Consider the following 17247-nt stretch of genomic DNA (forward strand, 5'->3'; position numbering starts at 1 on the left):
ACTAACTAAAGATTTATTAGCTAAGAAAAAGAAATGTGAGTTATTCAGAGGTTGAAGCAGATAAAATACATTGCAAGTGAATCAGAGTTTTTAAATCCAAATGGTAGCAGAGGTTTAGTAATCTGCTGGTTTTCCATAAGTCTCTCAGGGAAACCCAAACAGCTTTGGGGATCTCTTTTGTGTATCTGGAATGCCCCCTGAAAGTGTCTAAACAGCTGAGATACAGGCTTGCTCCCAGGGTTCATTCTTATAGCGGTCTTCCCTGGAAAGCAGTCTGGCATATGTTCCCATCACCATATAGGTCCATAGATTTCCCATTGTTGATCGCAGTGGTCCGTACTTTGACATTAGCATGCTTCTCATTTACAGTTCTAAGGCTTCAATCCTGGTTAATGGGCAATGCAATTACAGAGACATACGTAATGCATTTAGTTTCAGTCAGGCAGACAATCTTTCATTAGTTTTCCTGGACAATGTGATAGCCAGAAACAATCCTTCATTAGTTTTCATGCAGTTTTACACATTAAATAAATTCTCACCTAAATGCTAATACATCCTTTGATCTAGGATTAATTATCAGGATACACATCATGTAAATCAACAAGTTACGGATGAGTGAAGACAATACCATCAACATTTTATTTTGATCTGTATTAACAAGTGAATTGGTTTGAACACATTATGACCTTTTATCATGTGATGAATGTCAAAGAAAATTGATCTGTGGCTTTAGCCTGAGCTGCTCTTGAAATTGCATTAAGCAACCTGACAAAATCTGTCACATGTGGGTCATTCTTTCTATCATCCTTTTCCTATGGGTGGAATTGTGTATATATAGTATAGTGTTTTGGTAATGTTTTTGTCTTGGGTTGGAATATACACTCTCTTTTTAAAATATAGCTTGGGGGTGGGATGTAGGTTTACAGTTAATTCTTCCTCAAGGATAGAACAAATGTGCTTTCCCTCTAATGTTATGGGCCACTTGTTGGGAACTTTGATCAAACTGCTGTTGAAAGGACTGGGAAAGTGATTTCCATACTTTAAAGACAGAAAAACATTTCATTTCTGTTAACGCACTTGATTTGCTGTACGGGAGGCTCCAAGATTCAAAGGTGGTAGAGTCTTGTGTCCTTGCTCTCTGATATGCTTCCTTTTGAGTGCATTGCTTCATTGTCTGTCTTCTGTAATTTCTTGTACTATTCAAGGCCTGACCTTTCCTATGCCCTCTCTAATGTAGAATGGATTGCAATGGAAATAAGAGAGTGAGATGATAATTGGTGCCACGAATCCTTCTGCTAAAGTTTTATGAATACTGCATTTTTGCTTATAATCTCTTCACTAGAGAAGTGTGCTGCTATCTTTGTCTGCTTGTTTGCCTACCAGTAAGAGTTATCACTGTACTTTGTGTATAATTAAGAGAACAAATTTAAAAAAAACAAAACAGACTGGGACCATTCCGTGAAGGACAGCAAACAAATTGATTAGTGCCCTTGGTAAAGGTTAATCTCACTCTTGTAAATTTTGCTTTCTCTCTGTATGTATGTTTGTATAGAGCTTCTTTCAGAGGTGCTGAGCACCTACAACCCCAGCTGATGTCAATGGGAGCTGCAGGTTCTCAGCCGCTCTAGACATCAGATCCATAGTGCATGGTATACCTGGAGTTTTACAGCCAGCAGATATTTACTTCTTGCACAGCTCTAGTGAAATTGATAGTGTTTCAAGGGCCACTGTTAGGACTTAGGGGCAATCAGTAAGGTTATTCTTATAATTCACTGATTTCTATCTTGCCTTTCCCCTACTAATCCTCTTCCCTATATGGCATCTTTCCCTATTCCTGAATTTAGAACATACATATTGATCAGTTCTGTTTATTTTTAAGCCCCACACTTCAAAAAACTAGACGTTACTCAGCAAACTGTCTGTCAATGCTTTCCGAGAGCAATAGACAATAGTCCCATGTTAAGTCTTTCGCAGCCGCACATTATTGGTTTCTCACATCTTTCACAGGATCCAAAAGAGAGCAGAGGGCACTACTATTTTAATTAAATACAAAAGTTTGTATCATTAATGTTAGAATCTTAAGGTCCCCAAAGTCAGGAAATGCAGTGTGAACAGTCTCATCATATTAATCGTAATTTATCCACATTGCACATAGAGGGCTCAAACTTGATCTTGCATACCCAGCCACATCAGTCCCATTGAAACAAACTGGAACTGTGTAAGCAGATCTGAGAACAGAAATAGACATGTACTTAAACAGCGCTAGCCTTCAGTGATATTCCATACTTTATGTACAATGTTTGAGTTAAGGTTGTTTCCAGACTTTTATATTTAAAATTTCAATATTGAGCCAGATCTTACCCAAAAACATGGGGAGGAACTTTCATAGTTTTTTATTCCAAGTTCCTTGTGAGAGGCATCATTTGCCTCTTTGCAGAAGAAGCAGGGCTAAAGCCCTGCAAGCACATAAGTAGAGCTGAGCAAAATTTAAATTTATGTCCCATGAGACATTCCAATATGTCAATGTTTGTTTATGTTCCAAATCAGGATGAAATGTTGAAATGTATCTTTCTTTTGTGGAACAAATTATTTAAAAAAAAATTCAACTCAAAGGTGAAATGTTTTGTTTCCCCAAATCAAAATCAAAATGTTTCATTTTGCTGCTTTTATCTTTGTTTTCTTATTGTGGTGCATTATCTCATTGGAGTTTTAATTCAGGAGCCTGATGCCCCCATTCACCCCTAAGAGCCAGGTTGCCTGGCTAGACTACATCTCCCATGATGCACTTGTAGTCATGTGACTTCCATGAGACACTATACAGGTTTGATCAGAATGGAGTCAATTTGGTCCCTCTTGTATAAGGGAAGATGTAGTCTTCCAGAGAGCTCAGCCCATAGGGGAGAATAGGGGCTGAGGAAGGGGGAGGGGAAAGAGAGATGGAGAAACAGACACAAACTACAACTCCTATAAGGCACTGTGCCATAATAGGGAAATGCAACTTAATATTGAGTTGAATAGAAATGAAATTTGTCAGGTGAGTTCAACAAACTGAAATATTCCAGGTCAGGTCAAACTGACTTGAAATAAAATATTTTGTTTAGATTTTCCCAATAGAAAATTGAAAAACATTAACAAAGGTGAAATTTTCCTGTGGCAGATTTTGATTTCACAGAAACTGAATTTTCTGTCAATAATTTGATAGAAAATTCATAACAAGCTCTACCCATAAGAGCTGTGTGAAATGATAGGACAATCTGTGCTTAAGCCTATAGGTTTCCTGTAAGACCGCCTGCTGCTCCCTCCAGTTCTTTGTTATTTATAACCTGGGCTGGAGACTGGTATTCAGTGAGATTTAGCTTGCACAGTTTAGACATTTGAGTTGTGTCCTAATCTTTTCACATCAGAAAGTGTTTATTTTCCCCATCTTTGCATAACTCAAAAATGGGAGGAATTTATTAAACCCGGACCTGAATTCAGTCCTTAGTCATTAATTAAGTAGTCATTAATTATTTGTTTAATTGAGCAAGTATACCAATTCATCATTCAGAATAATTTGAGTGTTTTATGTGAACATATTACAACTAGTGTATTTGCTTGCAAATGTTTTGCTGTGTGCTTTGATAACCTGCTGGTCAATATTTAAGCTGTTGGGTTTCTTTAGTCACATGATATTATTTCTGTTTCCCTCTATGGATGACTGTAGCCTGTAAAAATGGGAGATGGGCTTGAATAGGTCACACTGTTGAATGTGAGTGTTCACCAGATATTTATGTGAACAAAATGAGTTGTCAAAGAAAAGTAACTGAGAAAGGCAGTAAACATGATCCAAGAAATGTTAACAGAATTTTTCCACCATTTGCCCATAGATGGATCACCAGGAGTTAAATTCTCTTTTCCAGTCTTCTGATTCTTTCAAGCCTGCATGACCTGTGCTGTAGAAAACAGCAGGTCAGGTGAGGTTGGAATAGAACATTATTTGCACTGCCCTTGTTTTACTTAGAAATGTGACTTCCTGGTTAATTCCTAAAGTCTCTAGAAAACAGGTGTGTTTTAGCACAATGCTGAAGGGTTCTACTGTATCTATGGCAACCCTGGTCTCAGACCATTTTTATTTTATCTAAAGAAATAGGCTGGCTTCCTGAAGATAAGTAAATTGTTGTTCTGAGCTGTTAAAGAGCTCTGGTAATAAAAATACTACTGAATACCACTAATGATTTTGCATGAAATAACAAATTATATTTCTGCAAATCATTATTTGCCAGACTAATTATAGATTTTTTTTTATAGAGAAACACAAGAAAGAGCATGAAATTGGACCTCATTACCTATTCCAATCATTATTTCTGGCATTCTTCTTTTGTTAATCGTGTCCACATACTCTATTGTCTGACCACTGAAATAATGAGCGGGCATTAAAATTTGTAAATTAGATCCAGTGTGTTAATGTTCCCAAACAGAATAATACATCTAAATAATATAGCTTCTTTAAAGGAGAAAGTGAATTTTGAAGACAGTTTTTTATTTGAAATAAACACTTTTTTCTTTATCTGCATTTGTATTTATTTCCTTCCCCTTAGTCGTCTTTGATTTCTTCTCTGTATCCATATCCCCAATGCTCCCATGTTTAATGATGGGAAGAAATGGCTCATTTAAGTCTTCTCAAACTTAGAGGCATTCAAAAGGGGCACAACAAGCATCTTGTTATCTGGTGCATACAGCTGGATTGGACTCCTTTCCAAAGCTATTGCCACAAATGCCTTTAAAAGCGGATATTGGAGGTAAGGGTACGTGCAGAGAAGGTGGGTGAAAGAAGAGACAGAGCGGCTTGCTTTCCTTAAATGCCCCACATTTTGAAATATTGTTTGACTGACACTGTTTACCACACAAGTGATGAACAAAGTCTACCTCACCATCCTAGTGATGAAATCTCATTGTTAATTTTTCCTGTTTCCTGGACTTCTAGGTATTGATATGTATCCATATCAGCACTCCCAGAGATAGTAATAAAAAGGACACCTATACATAGCAGACTGATGCAACAATACAATTCAAGATGAATAGAATTCTCATCCCACTTATTAGAATCACACTTACCAAGGCTCGCTACTCAAAGGTTTGTATGCGGTGTTGAGGTAGCCATGTTGATCTCAGGATATTGGAGAGAAAAGGTGAGTGAGGGGACCTGAAGAAGAGCTATGTGTAAGCTTGAAAGCTAGTCTCATCAACAGAAGCTGGTCCAATGAAAGGTATTACCTCACCCACCTTGTCTATTCAAAGGTTTGTTTTTCTCCCTCAGAAAGGAGGAAATGCCAAGCTATAAAGATCAGCCTGTTTAAAATGGGGTCTTTTGGTCTTACATCATCATCCTAAGTAAAGAATATACACTATGGAATAACCAGATAGATTAGCTCATATATCCAGGTAACTTACTGGTATGAAAAGAATATATGAATTGGGCAAATAGACCAAATATTTAAGTTCCTTTTTGTTTCTTTAGTGGAGACTCATCTGTATTACACATGCTCTTCTAAACGTCGCACCTTAACAATGATTCTTCAGAGTTCTAACTCCGAACTGCCTCTCCTTTGTTTTATGCTTTAAAATGCAATGTATGTGGAGCAGCGGGGAGAAGGAAGGAAGGTAAATTCACTTCTTTCAGTGATTGGCTGCCCCTAGTTTGACAAGGTCTCTGAAGGTTTCCCAGTTACTGAGAATTAGTCTGTAAAATGGAGCAGGAAGAAGATGAACAAATTTGCACTCGTTTGATGAGCACTGTAAACTAAATCATCTCATTGCACTTGTCAGCACTTAGCATTTAGGAAAAAACTGTGTGACCGCATGCACATAGAAATTGATAATCCAGTTCAGTCAACTCTTCATGAAGGCTTCCACAAAAACATATGAGACTAAGAACATGATTCATTATTAACATTGTATGCAGTTTTCCAAGTTAGCAGGCAGCACGTTTGCATTGACAATTACTTTTTTTTTGCCTTTATTGAATCCTGAACAACATACTGAACTTTTTTTTTTTTTTCCAAGTATCAAAGGGGTAGCCGTGTTAGTCTGGTTCTGTAGAAGCAACAAAGAATCCTGTGGCACCTTATAGACTAACAGACGTTTTGCAGCATGAGCTTTCGTGGGTGAATACCCACTAGGGTGACCAGATCACCCAGGTCAAATATCGGGACGCGGGGGGGCGGGGCGGGGGCAGAGGGGGAAAAAATGGCGGCAGAGCAAAAAAAAAAAAAAATCCCCCACCCCCGATTCCTCCTCCCTCCGCAAGCGCTGGAGGGAGGCCCGGGAGACTCAGGGGAGCACGGGGCTGGGGTGAGTGTGAGTCCAGCCTGGCCCCGAGCAGGCAGGACTCAGGCGCGGTATCTGGAGGGAGAGTACGGGGTGGCCTGCAGGGCCAGGCAGCGGCTGTTCTCCCCACCTGGGCAGCAGGACTCGGGAGCAGCCGCTGCTGCAGCTCCCACTGCCGCGGGGGGAGGAAGCGGCCGCTGGCCAAGCTCGGCAGCTGCGGCTCTGGCGCCCACGAACCCCCTGAGCCCGGGCCTGCTGCGGGGACCCAGCGCGCATGCTGCGCATACCCAGCCCCTGGCCACTCGCGTCTGGGCTGGCTGCCCAGCTGGCGCAATCCTGCGGGCGGCCTCAGAGTGGGGGCAGCAGGCCCCAGCCCCCCGCATCCCGCTCGGGTCCTGCAGGGGAACGAACGGGACTGGGCTGCCGATGCCTCCGCCACGGGATTGCACCAGCTGGGCAGCCAGCCCAGATGCGACTGGCCAGGGGCTGAGCGCAGTGTGCGCGCTGCCCCGCAGCGGGCCCGGGCACCAAAGCCGCAGCCGCCGAGCGCCACGTGCTTGGCCACTTCCTCCCCCCGCAGCAGTGGGAGCTCCCGAGTCCCCTGCCCAGGTGGGGAGAACAGCCGCCACCTAGCCCCACGGGCCGCCCCCCTACTCTCCCTCCAGGTACCGCGCCCGAGTCCTGCCTGCTCGGGGCCAGGCCAGACTCACACTCACCCCGGCCCCGCACTCCCCTGAGTCTCCTGGGCATGGCATGCTTGGAAAGAGGCGGGGATTTGGGGAGGGAGACAATGGGGCAGTGAGGGGGCGGGGATGGGGGCGAGGATTTGGGGAAGGATCCAATGGGGGAAGGAGGGGGCGGAGTCGGGGCAGGGGAGGGCGCGAGCCCTTCGGGCTCCGGAGCCTTTGCTTGTTTGTCCAGTGTCCCGACCTAACATTGGTCGGGACGCGGGACAAACAAGCAAATATCGGGACAGTCCCGATAAAATCAGGACGTCTGGTCACCCTAATACCCACTTCTTCGGATGCAAGCAGTGGAAATTTCCAGGGGCAGGTGTATATATAAGCAAGCAAGAAGCAAGCTAGAGATAACGAGGTTAGATCAATCAGGGAGGATGAGGCCCTGTTCCAGCAGCTGAGGTGTGAAAACCAAGGGAGGAGAAACTGGTTTTGTAATTGGCAAGCCATTCACAGTCTTTGTTTAGTCCTGAGCTGATGGTGTTAAATTTGCAGATGAACTGGAGCTCAGCAGTTTCTCTTTGAAGTCTGGTCCTAAAGTTTTCTTGCTGTAGGATGGCCACCTTAAAATCTGCTATTGTGTGGCCAGGGAGGCTGAAGTGTTCTCCTACAGGTTTTTGTATATTGCCATTCCTAATGTCTGATTTGTGTCCATTTATCCTTTTCCTTAGAGACTGTCCAGTTTGGCCGATGTACATAGCAGAGGGGCATTGCTGGCATATGATGGCATATATTACATTGGTGGACGTGCAGGTGAATGAACAGGTGATGGTGTGGCTGATCTGGTTAGGTCCTGTGATGGTGTTGCTGGTGTAGATATGTGGGCAGAGTTGGCATCGAGGTTTGTTGCATGGGTTGGTTCCTGAGCTAGAGTTACTATGGTGCGGTGTGCAGTTGCTGGTGAGAATATGCTTCAGGTTGGCAGGTTGTCTGTGGGCGAGGACTGGCCTGCCACCCAAGGCCTGTGAAACTGTGGGATCATTGTCCAGGATGGGTTGTAGATCCCTGATGATGCGTTGGAGGGGTTTGAGCTGGGGACTGTATGTGATGGTCAGTGGAGTCCTGTTGTCCTGTTCTCTACTCAGACCCTATGTTCCCAGCAGTTCTCTAGCAGTTTATGAAGTCTTTCAAATTTATTTGAAGTAGTTAAAAAAAAAACAGTCCTGTCAAAACAAACCTCAGGCTCTTTAGAATGGAGTTGAGATGAAAGGGGTGTCTGAAAGTTTGGTAGATTTAAATCAAGACTTGGCCAAACTCAAGAATGAGGAAAGGTCTCTTTTTTATAGAATCCTTTTGTACTTTCTTGTTTCTCATAAAATAAATAAACTCCTCTGCTTTGTGACTGAAGCTCAGTTAAAACCTACTGAATCAGATGCAAAGAGTGTTAAAGAAAGAGTACAATCAGGCAAACTCTGTCACTTTCATCTTACATTTTTATTATATGATTGTGAATTATGCTCTTTTGCGTTTAAAGTTAAATATAGAACAGCTAGTGGAGTCGTAAAGTTAGGTGTTCATTAAAATATTACCTGTGCTGACAAGTGGGTCAGTTTTAAAAAAAAATATCCTTCTGAGTATATACTACTTTGTTATAACTGTGGTTTCTTTTATTGATGAGCTATATTACTTAATTTGATGAAAAAACATGTTATAATAAATTCAATTGGAAAGAAATATTTACCATATGGGAAAGATGAATCCATTGTGTTTTTTTTAATGATAGTAACTGCACTTAATATTATGTATTGTAAAATTTACTAAATGGTCCAATATACATAGATATGTCCATGCTATATATTTTCAGAAGTTGTACTGTTTATATAGAATGACCAACGTAATAAAGGCAAGATAAACCATATGAGAGACAGCAATGTTTTATTCATGGTACAAAATCATACATTTGTATCTGTGATTATCCTTTCAATCATCATTGATGAAATATGGGACGTGTCCCATATTGACTTTTATGGCACACTGAGCCATAGGAGATGTTTCTTAAAATAAGCAACTTTAAAATAAGGGTCACCTTATATATGCAGATAGCTTGCAATTATTTTTACCATAGCATCCACTTTTCTACTGCCCTATCTTATGACAGACTAATTTTTTAAACATTGTCGTTTAGCTGCTGGCATGCAATTAAAGGCAATCTTAATTTCATTGTTCAAGAAAGTGACATGCTGGAGCAAAAGGTCACCATGAAAGGGCTTTGAGAGGAGATACTGTATGGAAGCATTCAGCATGAAAAAATATCAGTCTTGCTAATGTACATGTTTTTTCCTCTGAAATGTATTTAGTATCTGAGAGCAACTGAAATTTAAGTAGTGATTTTTTGAGGGGGAGAGGATAAAGAATGAGAAAAAATCTTGAACATACAAATGGTCTGGGCTAGTGTTGACTCTGGTGACATGCTAGTTTGCAAATCTGGAGAACATAATGCATCGGAGAAGCATAAAATCAAGGAAATGTTTTAACCTAATTAAATTTTTTCCTTACGAAAAAGCATTCAACTAACTTCTTTAGTTCCTTCTTTCTGCTCATGTATATTGGCGCTCCCAGCAGAAGGAGCAGGTAAGCAGAAACAGATGCCAATTAATTTGGTACAAGGACAGCTCTACAACCTGAATAGAGTGGTCCACTGATATTAATTTACTGCTTTTTGAAGTCTTTAGGAAAATGACTTTAATATAGAGCATTATTTCAGTTATTTAAGTATAGTCATTTAATTAGTAAGCTCTCTTATGGAACACCCCACTTTATGCTGTCGAAACTTAATACCATGTTCCTTACTGTGAATTTAATCTATTGCCTGGTCCACTGGTCAGTTATTACACATCATGCTTTGAAAGGTTTGCTACTAGAAAAGATTAATATTTTGCTCACTTCAGAACATCTGTACATCTGACTGTAATTGAAGCTCTCAAACAGCATTTATCATTTCATTTATATCCTGATGTGTGATCCTTTGGCTACATCAATGAGAAAGAGAAAAGAAAAAAAAAAGCAAGCTATTCTCCTTGACAGGGATTCTTGGTCCTCCTGGGGTTGTTTTGTTTTGTTTGTTTGTTTTTTCAGCCACAGAGTGTATGCAAGTTTGGCTGCTTTAGAGTTGAAAAGTCATGGAAAGACTTTTCATAGTGACTAGGGCCGACGAGTTTTAATAGAGAACGTCTGTTTAATCAAGAAGGCTTGATTCAGGCTGTATGTATTCACATGCACCTTGCAAAATTAATTACTGTATGTCATAGTGGACTTTACAAGATTGGTAGAAGTATTCATATTTTAAGCTGGAATCCACTTCATTCTTGCTGCTTCTTAGGCTCGGAATGGTCTCCCTTATAATACACACATTCCCTGAAGGCTCACCTTGTTAATCCACCATAGAGACAAATGCCACAAGTGCACACAACTGACAACATTCATACAGCTTTTGAGCTTGGGCACCTAGGGTGTTATGGATTGTGACAGGAACTTTATGTAATATGCTGTGCTGAACACAGTGTTTACTTTTCTTTAGGTAGTAATAACCTTTCTAAGTGTGGAGGGATTTTGTTTTATATTTGGTGAATGCGGCTATTAGACATAGAAACACATGCAGTTATGTCATTTTATAGGTACCATAAGGGATTTGGTACTTTTTTGTTGTTTGGTTTTTACTAGCCAATGGACACCCAGCCTTTTCTGCTCATAAATACCTAATGTTTAGTATAGGACTTAAGCCTGACACCCCTTCTTTGCTGCTCCAGAGAGTCCTGATGGTCAATCTGGTGTCACTGTTGGGGAAAGGGGAGAGTTCAGAATGCTTGGAGCTCTACACAAAGGACCTCATTCCCTGAGTGCCACAGAAGTATGTTCTGCAGGACTCTCTGGTGTCCCAGCACATGTGGAGTGGGGGTTAATGGGCGTGACAGGTGTTCCATAATTACACAATTGCCAGTTATTATTTCTTAGTAGTGGTTACAACACCTGCTGGAGCTACTGCTCTGCAGGGTATGTGGGGGGGAATTTCTGCATCATACCCTTGTGGCTTTCACCTGTGCACTGCTCAGTTACTAAGGCTTTGTTGCAGGAAGACAGGTTTAGCCCAGAAAGTGTATGTAAGTATAACCTGAGAGCAAATGCACAATAGGTGAAATCTCTAGTGCTATGGGGTGTATTGAATATTGTGTCCATGGGTAGCATTCCCTTGAGTCAGTCCTCACCCATGTCAATGGGCGTTCTGCACACAAACTGAAGCACAGTCTAGTTCTCAGTGAGTAGTTGGCCATGCAGAAAATAACAAAGTAAGGTATGAATGAGTGAAAGCACAGGAGAAGTACTTGTGTTGCTTAGAGATGTGTGTGGCTCAAACAACTTTGAACTTTGGAGATGCTGGAACCTGAACCCAAATATGGCAGTTTGGAACCATTTCAGATAGTATTAGACATGTTGTATAACCTCAGTTTGCTGAATAAGAGTTAATCACCGTCTTAACATGCAGGACTGTTTCTTGTCTTAATTTGTAGAGTTGTTATAAATTACATAAGAACGGCCATACTGGGTCAGATCAAAGGTCCATCTAGCCCAGTATCCTGTCTACTGACAGCGGCCAATGCCAGGTGCCCCAGAGGAGTGAACCTAACAGGTAATGGTCAAGTGATCTCTCTTTCTCCTGCCATCCATCTCCAGCCTTTGACAAACAGAGTCTAGGGACACCATTCCTTACCCCATCCTGGCTAATAGCCATTAATGGACTTAACCTCCATGAATTTATCCAGTTCTCTTTTAAATGCTGTTATAGTCCTAGCCTTGACAACCTCCTCAGGTAAGGTGTTTCACAAGTTGACTGTGCGCTGTGTGAAGAACAACTTCCTTATATTTGTTTTAAACCTGCTGCCTATTAATTTCATTTGGTGACCTCCAGTTCTTGTATTATGGGAATAAGTAAATAACTTTTTTCTTATCTACTTTCTCTACATCGCTCATGATTTTATATACCTCTATCATATCCCCCCTTAGTCTCCTCTTTTCCAAGCTGAAAAGTCCTAGCCTCTGTAATCTCTCCTCATTTGGGACCCATTCCAAACCCCTAATCATTTTAGTTGCCCTTCTCTGAACCTTTTCTAGTGCTAGTATAAATTGATGCGAGCATCTTGACGGCTTTATTCTTAAACATAGAAAATGGATCTATGGTTAAATTAAACAAAGTAAACTGCTCAATGCTAGAGAGCTGACAGTGAAAAATATAGCAAGCTGCTTTATTGAATCAGTGACTGTAATAGCTGTGGATACTGGTGACTGATTCACTTTAAAATGCAATGAATGCTTCTGAGGAGAATATTCTGAGTTGCTATATCACTGGTGGGCAGAATGTATGGAATGTATAGGCTATGACTACACTTCAAACTCTACAGCAGCACAGCTGCAGCATTTCAGTGTACAAACTTAGGCCTGGTCTACACTGATGAAGTGGGTACATGCATCCGACGAAGTGGGTATTCACCCACGAAAGCTCATACTCCAATACATCTGTTAGTCTATAAGGTGCCACAGGACTCTTTGCTGCTACTACAGAGTTAGGTCGACATAAGACAACTTATGTCAACCTATATATGTAAATGTCTACATTAAATTTTTGCTCCTGCTGACGTAACTGCCCCGCTTCACCAATTTAATAACTCCACCTCCACAAGAGGCATAGAGTCAATGTTGAAGTAGTTAGGTTGACACAGCGTAGACAATGTATTTCTTATGTTGACTGTTACTGGCTTACAAAAGCCATCCTACAATGCCCCACCATGACAGAACAATTGATACAAGCGCTCCTGCTGAGAACATGCACCGCCGACACAAGGAGGAAAGAGTCTAGACATGCACAAGTAATGTAATTACTGTGGTGCCTGTATGCCGACATAAGTTAGGTCGACTTAATTCCCTTACTCATTCCCTTACTACAGCGACAGGGAAGGATTTTCCTGTCACTGTAGTAAATCCATCTCCCAGAGAGGCAGTAGCTAGGCCAACAGAAGAATTCTTTCATCAATCTAGTGTTGTCTACACAGGCACTTAAGTCAGCTTAATTATGTGCTCAGAGATGTGGATATTTCACGCCCCCAGCGACATAGTTGGCTTGATCTAATCTTTTAGTACAGACCAGCTCATAGTGTATATTACAATAAGAATACATTCTTCTCTAATGGAAAAGAAGTTAGAATCTAATTGTAATATGACTGGTCTTTCCACACATGTATATGCCCCAATAAACAGAGCAAACGTCCCACTGCCAGCCACCAAAAAAAGGAATATTTCATGGCTCTGACATCAAAGCCAAGATATGTGTTTTTCTTCACGCTTCAGAAAAATCACATTACAACTTTCTTAGCATGTGAATAACTGTGGTCAATGGGAGCTGAGGGAGCGGTGCTGTCAGAGAGGGGCAGTGCGGAGAGCCACGTGCCCTCCAGCCCCTCCCCAGGAGTCACAGGGGCATGTTGGCTCCTTCCAGGAGTGGTGTGGGGCTGGGACAGGCAGGGAGCTTGCCTTAGCCTCATTGCACAGCCGACTGGGAGCTGCCCAAAGTAAGTGCCTCCCGGTGGGAAGCTGCACCCCAACCCCCAGCCTCGAGCCCCCTCCCAGAGCCAGCACCCCATACCCTCTCCTGCACCCCAACACTCTGCTCTAGCCCAGAGCCCCCTCCTGCACCCCGACTCCCTCCAAGAACCTTCAGCCCAGAACCCCCTCCCACATTGCAAACCCCTTGTCCCCAGAGCCTGCACCCACTCCTGAACCCCAACCCCATGCCCCAGCCCAGTGAAAGGGAGTGAGGGATGGGAGGAGCAAGTGACAGAGAGAGGGGGGATGGAGTGAGTGCGGCGGGGTAGATCCTGGGTTGCCCTTAAATTCAAAAAGTTATCTTGGGTGTAAAAAGGTTGGAGACCACTGGTCTAGATAATGTTTAATCTTGTCATGAATGCAGGGGACTGGACTAGATGACCTCTTGAGATCCCTTTCAGTCTTGCAATTCTATGATTTTATGCTTCTTGCCTTGGTATCTAATAATCTAGTGCTACTATAAAACAAATGATTAGCAATAATATTAAACAATACTATCATTTTATTTGTTCGGCTTCCTCCTGGGCTCACTCTCCAGGGTCTCTGGTACTAGCTTTGACGTACAACAGGGTTCTTGGGCCAATAAATAGTTATAATTGATTCTCTTATCTTATTAGTGTCATTCCTCCTACAGCCCAGACTCTATCACCAAGCAGTCTTCCTATCTTACACTCTACTGGGCTAAAACTGGCTCTCCCTACACTATCTTAACTCCATTCCTATCCCTTTTTAAAAAATCAAAAACACAACAAGCCTCTGAATTCTTTACTATTAGCTATGGTATATTTGCCCCTGAGAGAGTCATCCCCTATATCTCACCTGTGCATCCAGGAACATCTCCGTCCTTTGGGTAATCAGAGGTTTAGATTAATTATGCTAATCAGCCACTCCAGGCTGGCACAATTAACCAGAGCATGCAATACCTTTGGAAATCTGTACAGGATCTTCCTTTCCTGCTGAGTTTAATTTCACAATCCAGTGCAATAATTTAAAAATAAAGCCAAAAAACCAAAACCACACTGTTTGCTTTTTCATTTTGTACAGTAGATTACACTAAGCCTCCAAAAAAGCCCATGGGGGGAGAGGAGGCAGCATAACCCCTGAATCAAAATGCCCTTCTACTTGCTGTTTCATTTTTGCTGTGAGGTGATATACAACGTTATAGAATATATGTTTATATCCCACCATGAAACATTTAGCTGGAGCGCCATGTTCGGTTCTGGCGGCCTCAACACAGGAAAGGCGTCAAGACGATCTACAGAATGGCTAGTAGAGTGGCAGTGTTAACATTCGATATGAGAGACTGTAAAGTTTAGAAGACTGTGAATAAAAAAGGTATAGGGAACTTGATGGAGGTGTTCAACGTTAGAAAGAATTGGTGAAGACTGACCATACCCACCCTCATAATGTGAGAGCAAAAGGATGCTCTGTGAAATTGCCTGCCTTTTACAGCCTTCTCATTGTTTGTTAATATTGGGTCCCTGTACACTCAAAGGAAAAAGGGACATAGATGCACTCTCCATTTTACTTCACATTGGTTTGTTTGTTTTTTAATTTACTCTAATCACCAAATAAATCTTTAGTATATGTGCTATTTTGATCAGTCTAAGATGGCGACACTATGATGAATTGCATTTGCTGGGACATTGTTTACATTCTCACTGTTGAGGCAACATCACAATCACTTCTTAGAGTAAAAAAGCACTAACAAAATAGACAACTTCATTTATTTACTTTTACTAACATTGCAAGGCACTAGATAAAGATTTAGTGTTACAGGAGATTCAGAGCTGGGAACTCCAGGGGTGAAATCCTGGTCCTGTTGAAATCAATGGGAGTTTGGCTACTGACTTCAATGAGATAATGATTTATCTTCTGAATGTTACATCCAAGTTTTGATACTGATTTCCTCTGTGGCTTCAGCCAAGTCCCTTAGATCGGGGGTGCAGGTGGGAATGTGTGTGTGTGGGGATGTGTGTGCAGGAGCTCCCATTTAGTGCTCAGGGTGGGGGTGGGGATGTGTGGGGTGCAAGAGTCAGGGCAGGGGGTGTGGCGGGGGCTGGTTATGTAGGCAGGTGAAGGGTCAGGATGGGGGGCTGGGTGTGTGTGTGGGGGGCTTCAGGGGTCAGGGCAGAGGGCTGGGGTGCTCACAGCAGGGGACTGGAGGGGATATGACCCATCCCCACCTCTTCTCTGCCTCCTCCGCAGAACAGTAAGCACGCTTTGGGTCCACTCCCCCTTCCCCTCCCCCTCCCCCTTCCCCTTCCCCTTGCAAGGGCGATCAGCTGATCGGCAGCAGGGAGAGGGAGTGGGAGGGGAAGGAGCAGGAAAGTACCACGCTGGGGGAAGAAGCGGGGGATGGGGGAGCTTGGCTGCTGGCAAGACCAAGCTTCTGCCTCCTGTCCTGGGGGTGGGCTGAGTGGGCCCGGGACCCTGGCAGGTAGCAGCATGCCATTAAAAATCTGTTCACGTGCCATAGGTTGCCGACCCCTGAGCTAAGGTGTTAAGTGCAGCAAAATGTCATCAGAAGCATACAACCATAAAAAAAAATGTTTATTTTCCATTTATTTAAACCATTCACACCTCTTTTGCAGATGGCTCCAGAATTAAACCTAATAGGAAAGGGGACGGAGGACAATGCTCTCTGTTTCCTTAGACAAAGCGAACTGGTCCCAGTACACACTGTCATACCTGATGTTGTAGGATTAGGCTATAAAATGGTCAATCAATAGACAGATCCCATGCCCATATTAAAGGTATGTAAGATTTGAAATGGAATCTCCCAATCCACTTCATAAAATGCGTTTCCAATGGCCATCAACACAAGGAAAGGAGAAATGAGATTTATATGAAAAATGTGCCTCAACTTAAAGGAACATTGTTAACAAAAAAAGTGTAATAAATAAATTGATTTTACTTCAGGATACATATTCTCCTCAAGAATAGGGCAAAATTCTCTTCATTTCAAACTGTAGCTATCTTATTGGCAATGCCCATTCTTCCCTTGCTCCACATGTGGAGATTCCATTGATACCAGAATGAATTTTTGCATGTGGACTAGATACAGAATATACTGTTGAGCTCTGTATTTAGATAAAACAGCCCCAGTATGAATTGGAAAAGAAGCATTTTACCCATCATTTGAAGAGGAAAGCCCAAGGTCTTAGTTATGATGTTTATATCATTCTTGATGGATACTGCTAATGTAAAGTACATTACATTATGCCCTTTCAGAAAATTTCCGTGTTGCCTTTCACAGCAACTCCTTCCCTTCAATAGATTTCAAACTTATATGGATATTCTTAAAATATCATTTAGTTTTGAATATCACATATTTGTAGTGATATTAGAGGTTCTAGCATTATTCCCGATTTTTAGCATACAGAATATTTCTGAAACCTGTAATATCACTGAGAATGAACATTTTAAATACAACTACTGTATGAAATACACAGATTGCCCCATTTAACATAAATCATTGTTTTGTTTTTTTAATAAAATATATGGGCCAAATTTTCTTGTCAGTTATTTCTGTACAACCCCAATTAAGTCAACAGGGTTGCACAGGTGTAACTGAGAGCATAATTTAGTCTTCTGCTTTTGCTTCCCATCT

General features: G+C 41.9%; 1 protein-coding gene across 2 annotated transcripts in view; it reads left to right on the forward strand.

Moving 5' to 3' along the window:
• The first annotated feature begins 5098 nt into the window (after positions 1 to 5098).
• LOC123343644 overlaps positions 5099 to 17247 on the forward strand; it is an 82483-nt gene continuing 70334 nt past the window's right edge. For both annotated transcript variants that reach the window (XM_044978868.1, XR_006572300.1), the window contains exon 1: positions 5099 to 5168. The gene's annotated coding sequence lies outside the window, so the exon portion shown is untranslated. The remainder of the gene's footprint in view (positions 5169 to 17247) is intronic.

This window comes from Mauremys mutica, chromosome 11 (assembly GCF_020497125.1).
Source record: "Mauremys mutica isolate MM-2020 ecotype Southern chromosome 11, ASM2049712v1, whole genome shotgun sequence".
Taxonomy (NCBI): domain Eukaryota; kingdom Metazoa; phylum Chordata; order Testudines; family Geoemydidae; genus Mauremys; species Mauremys mutica.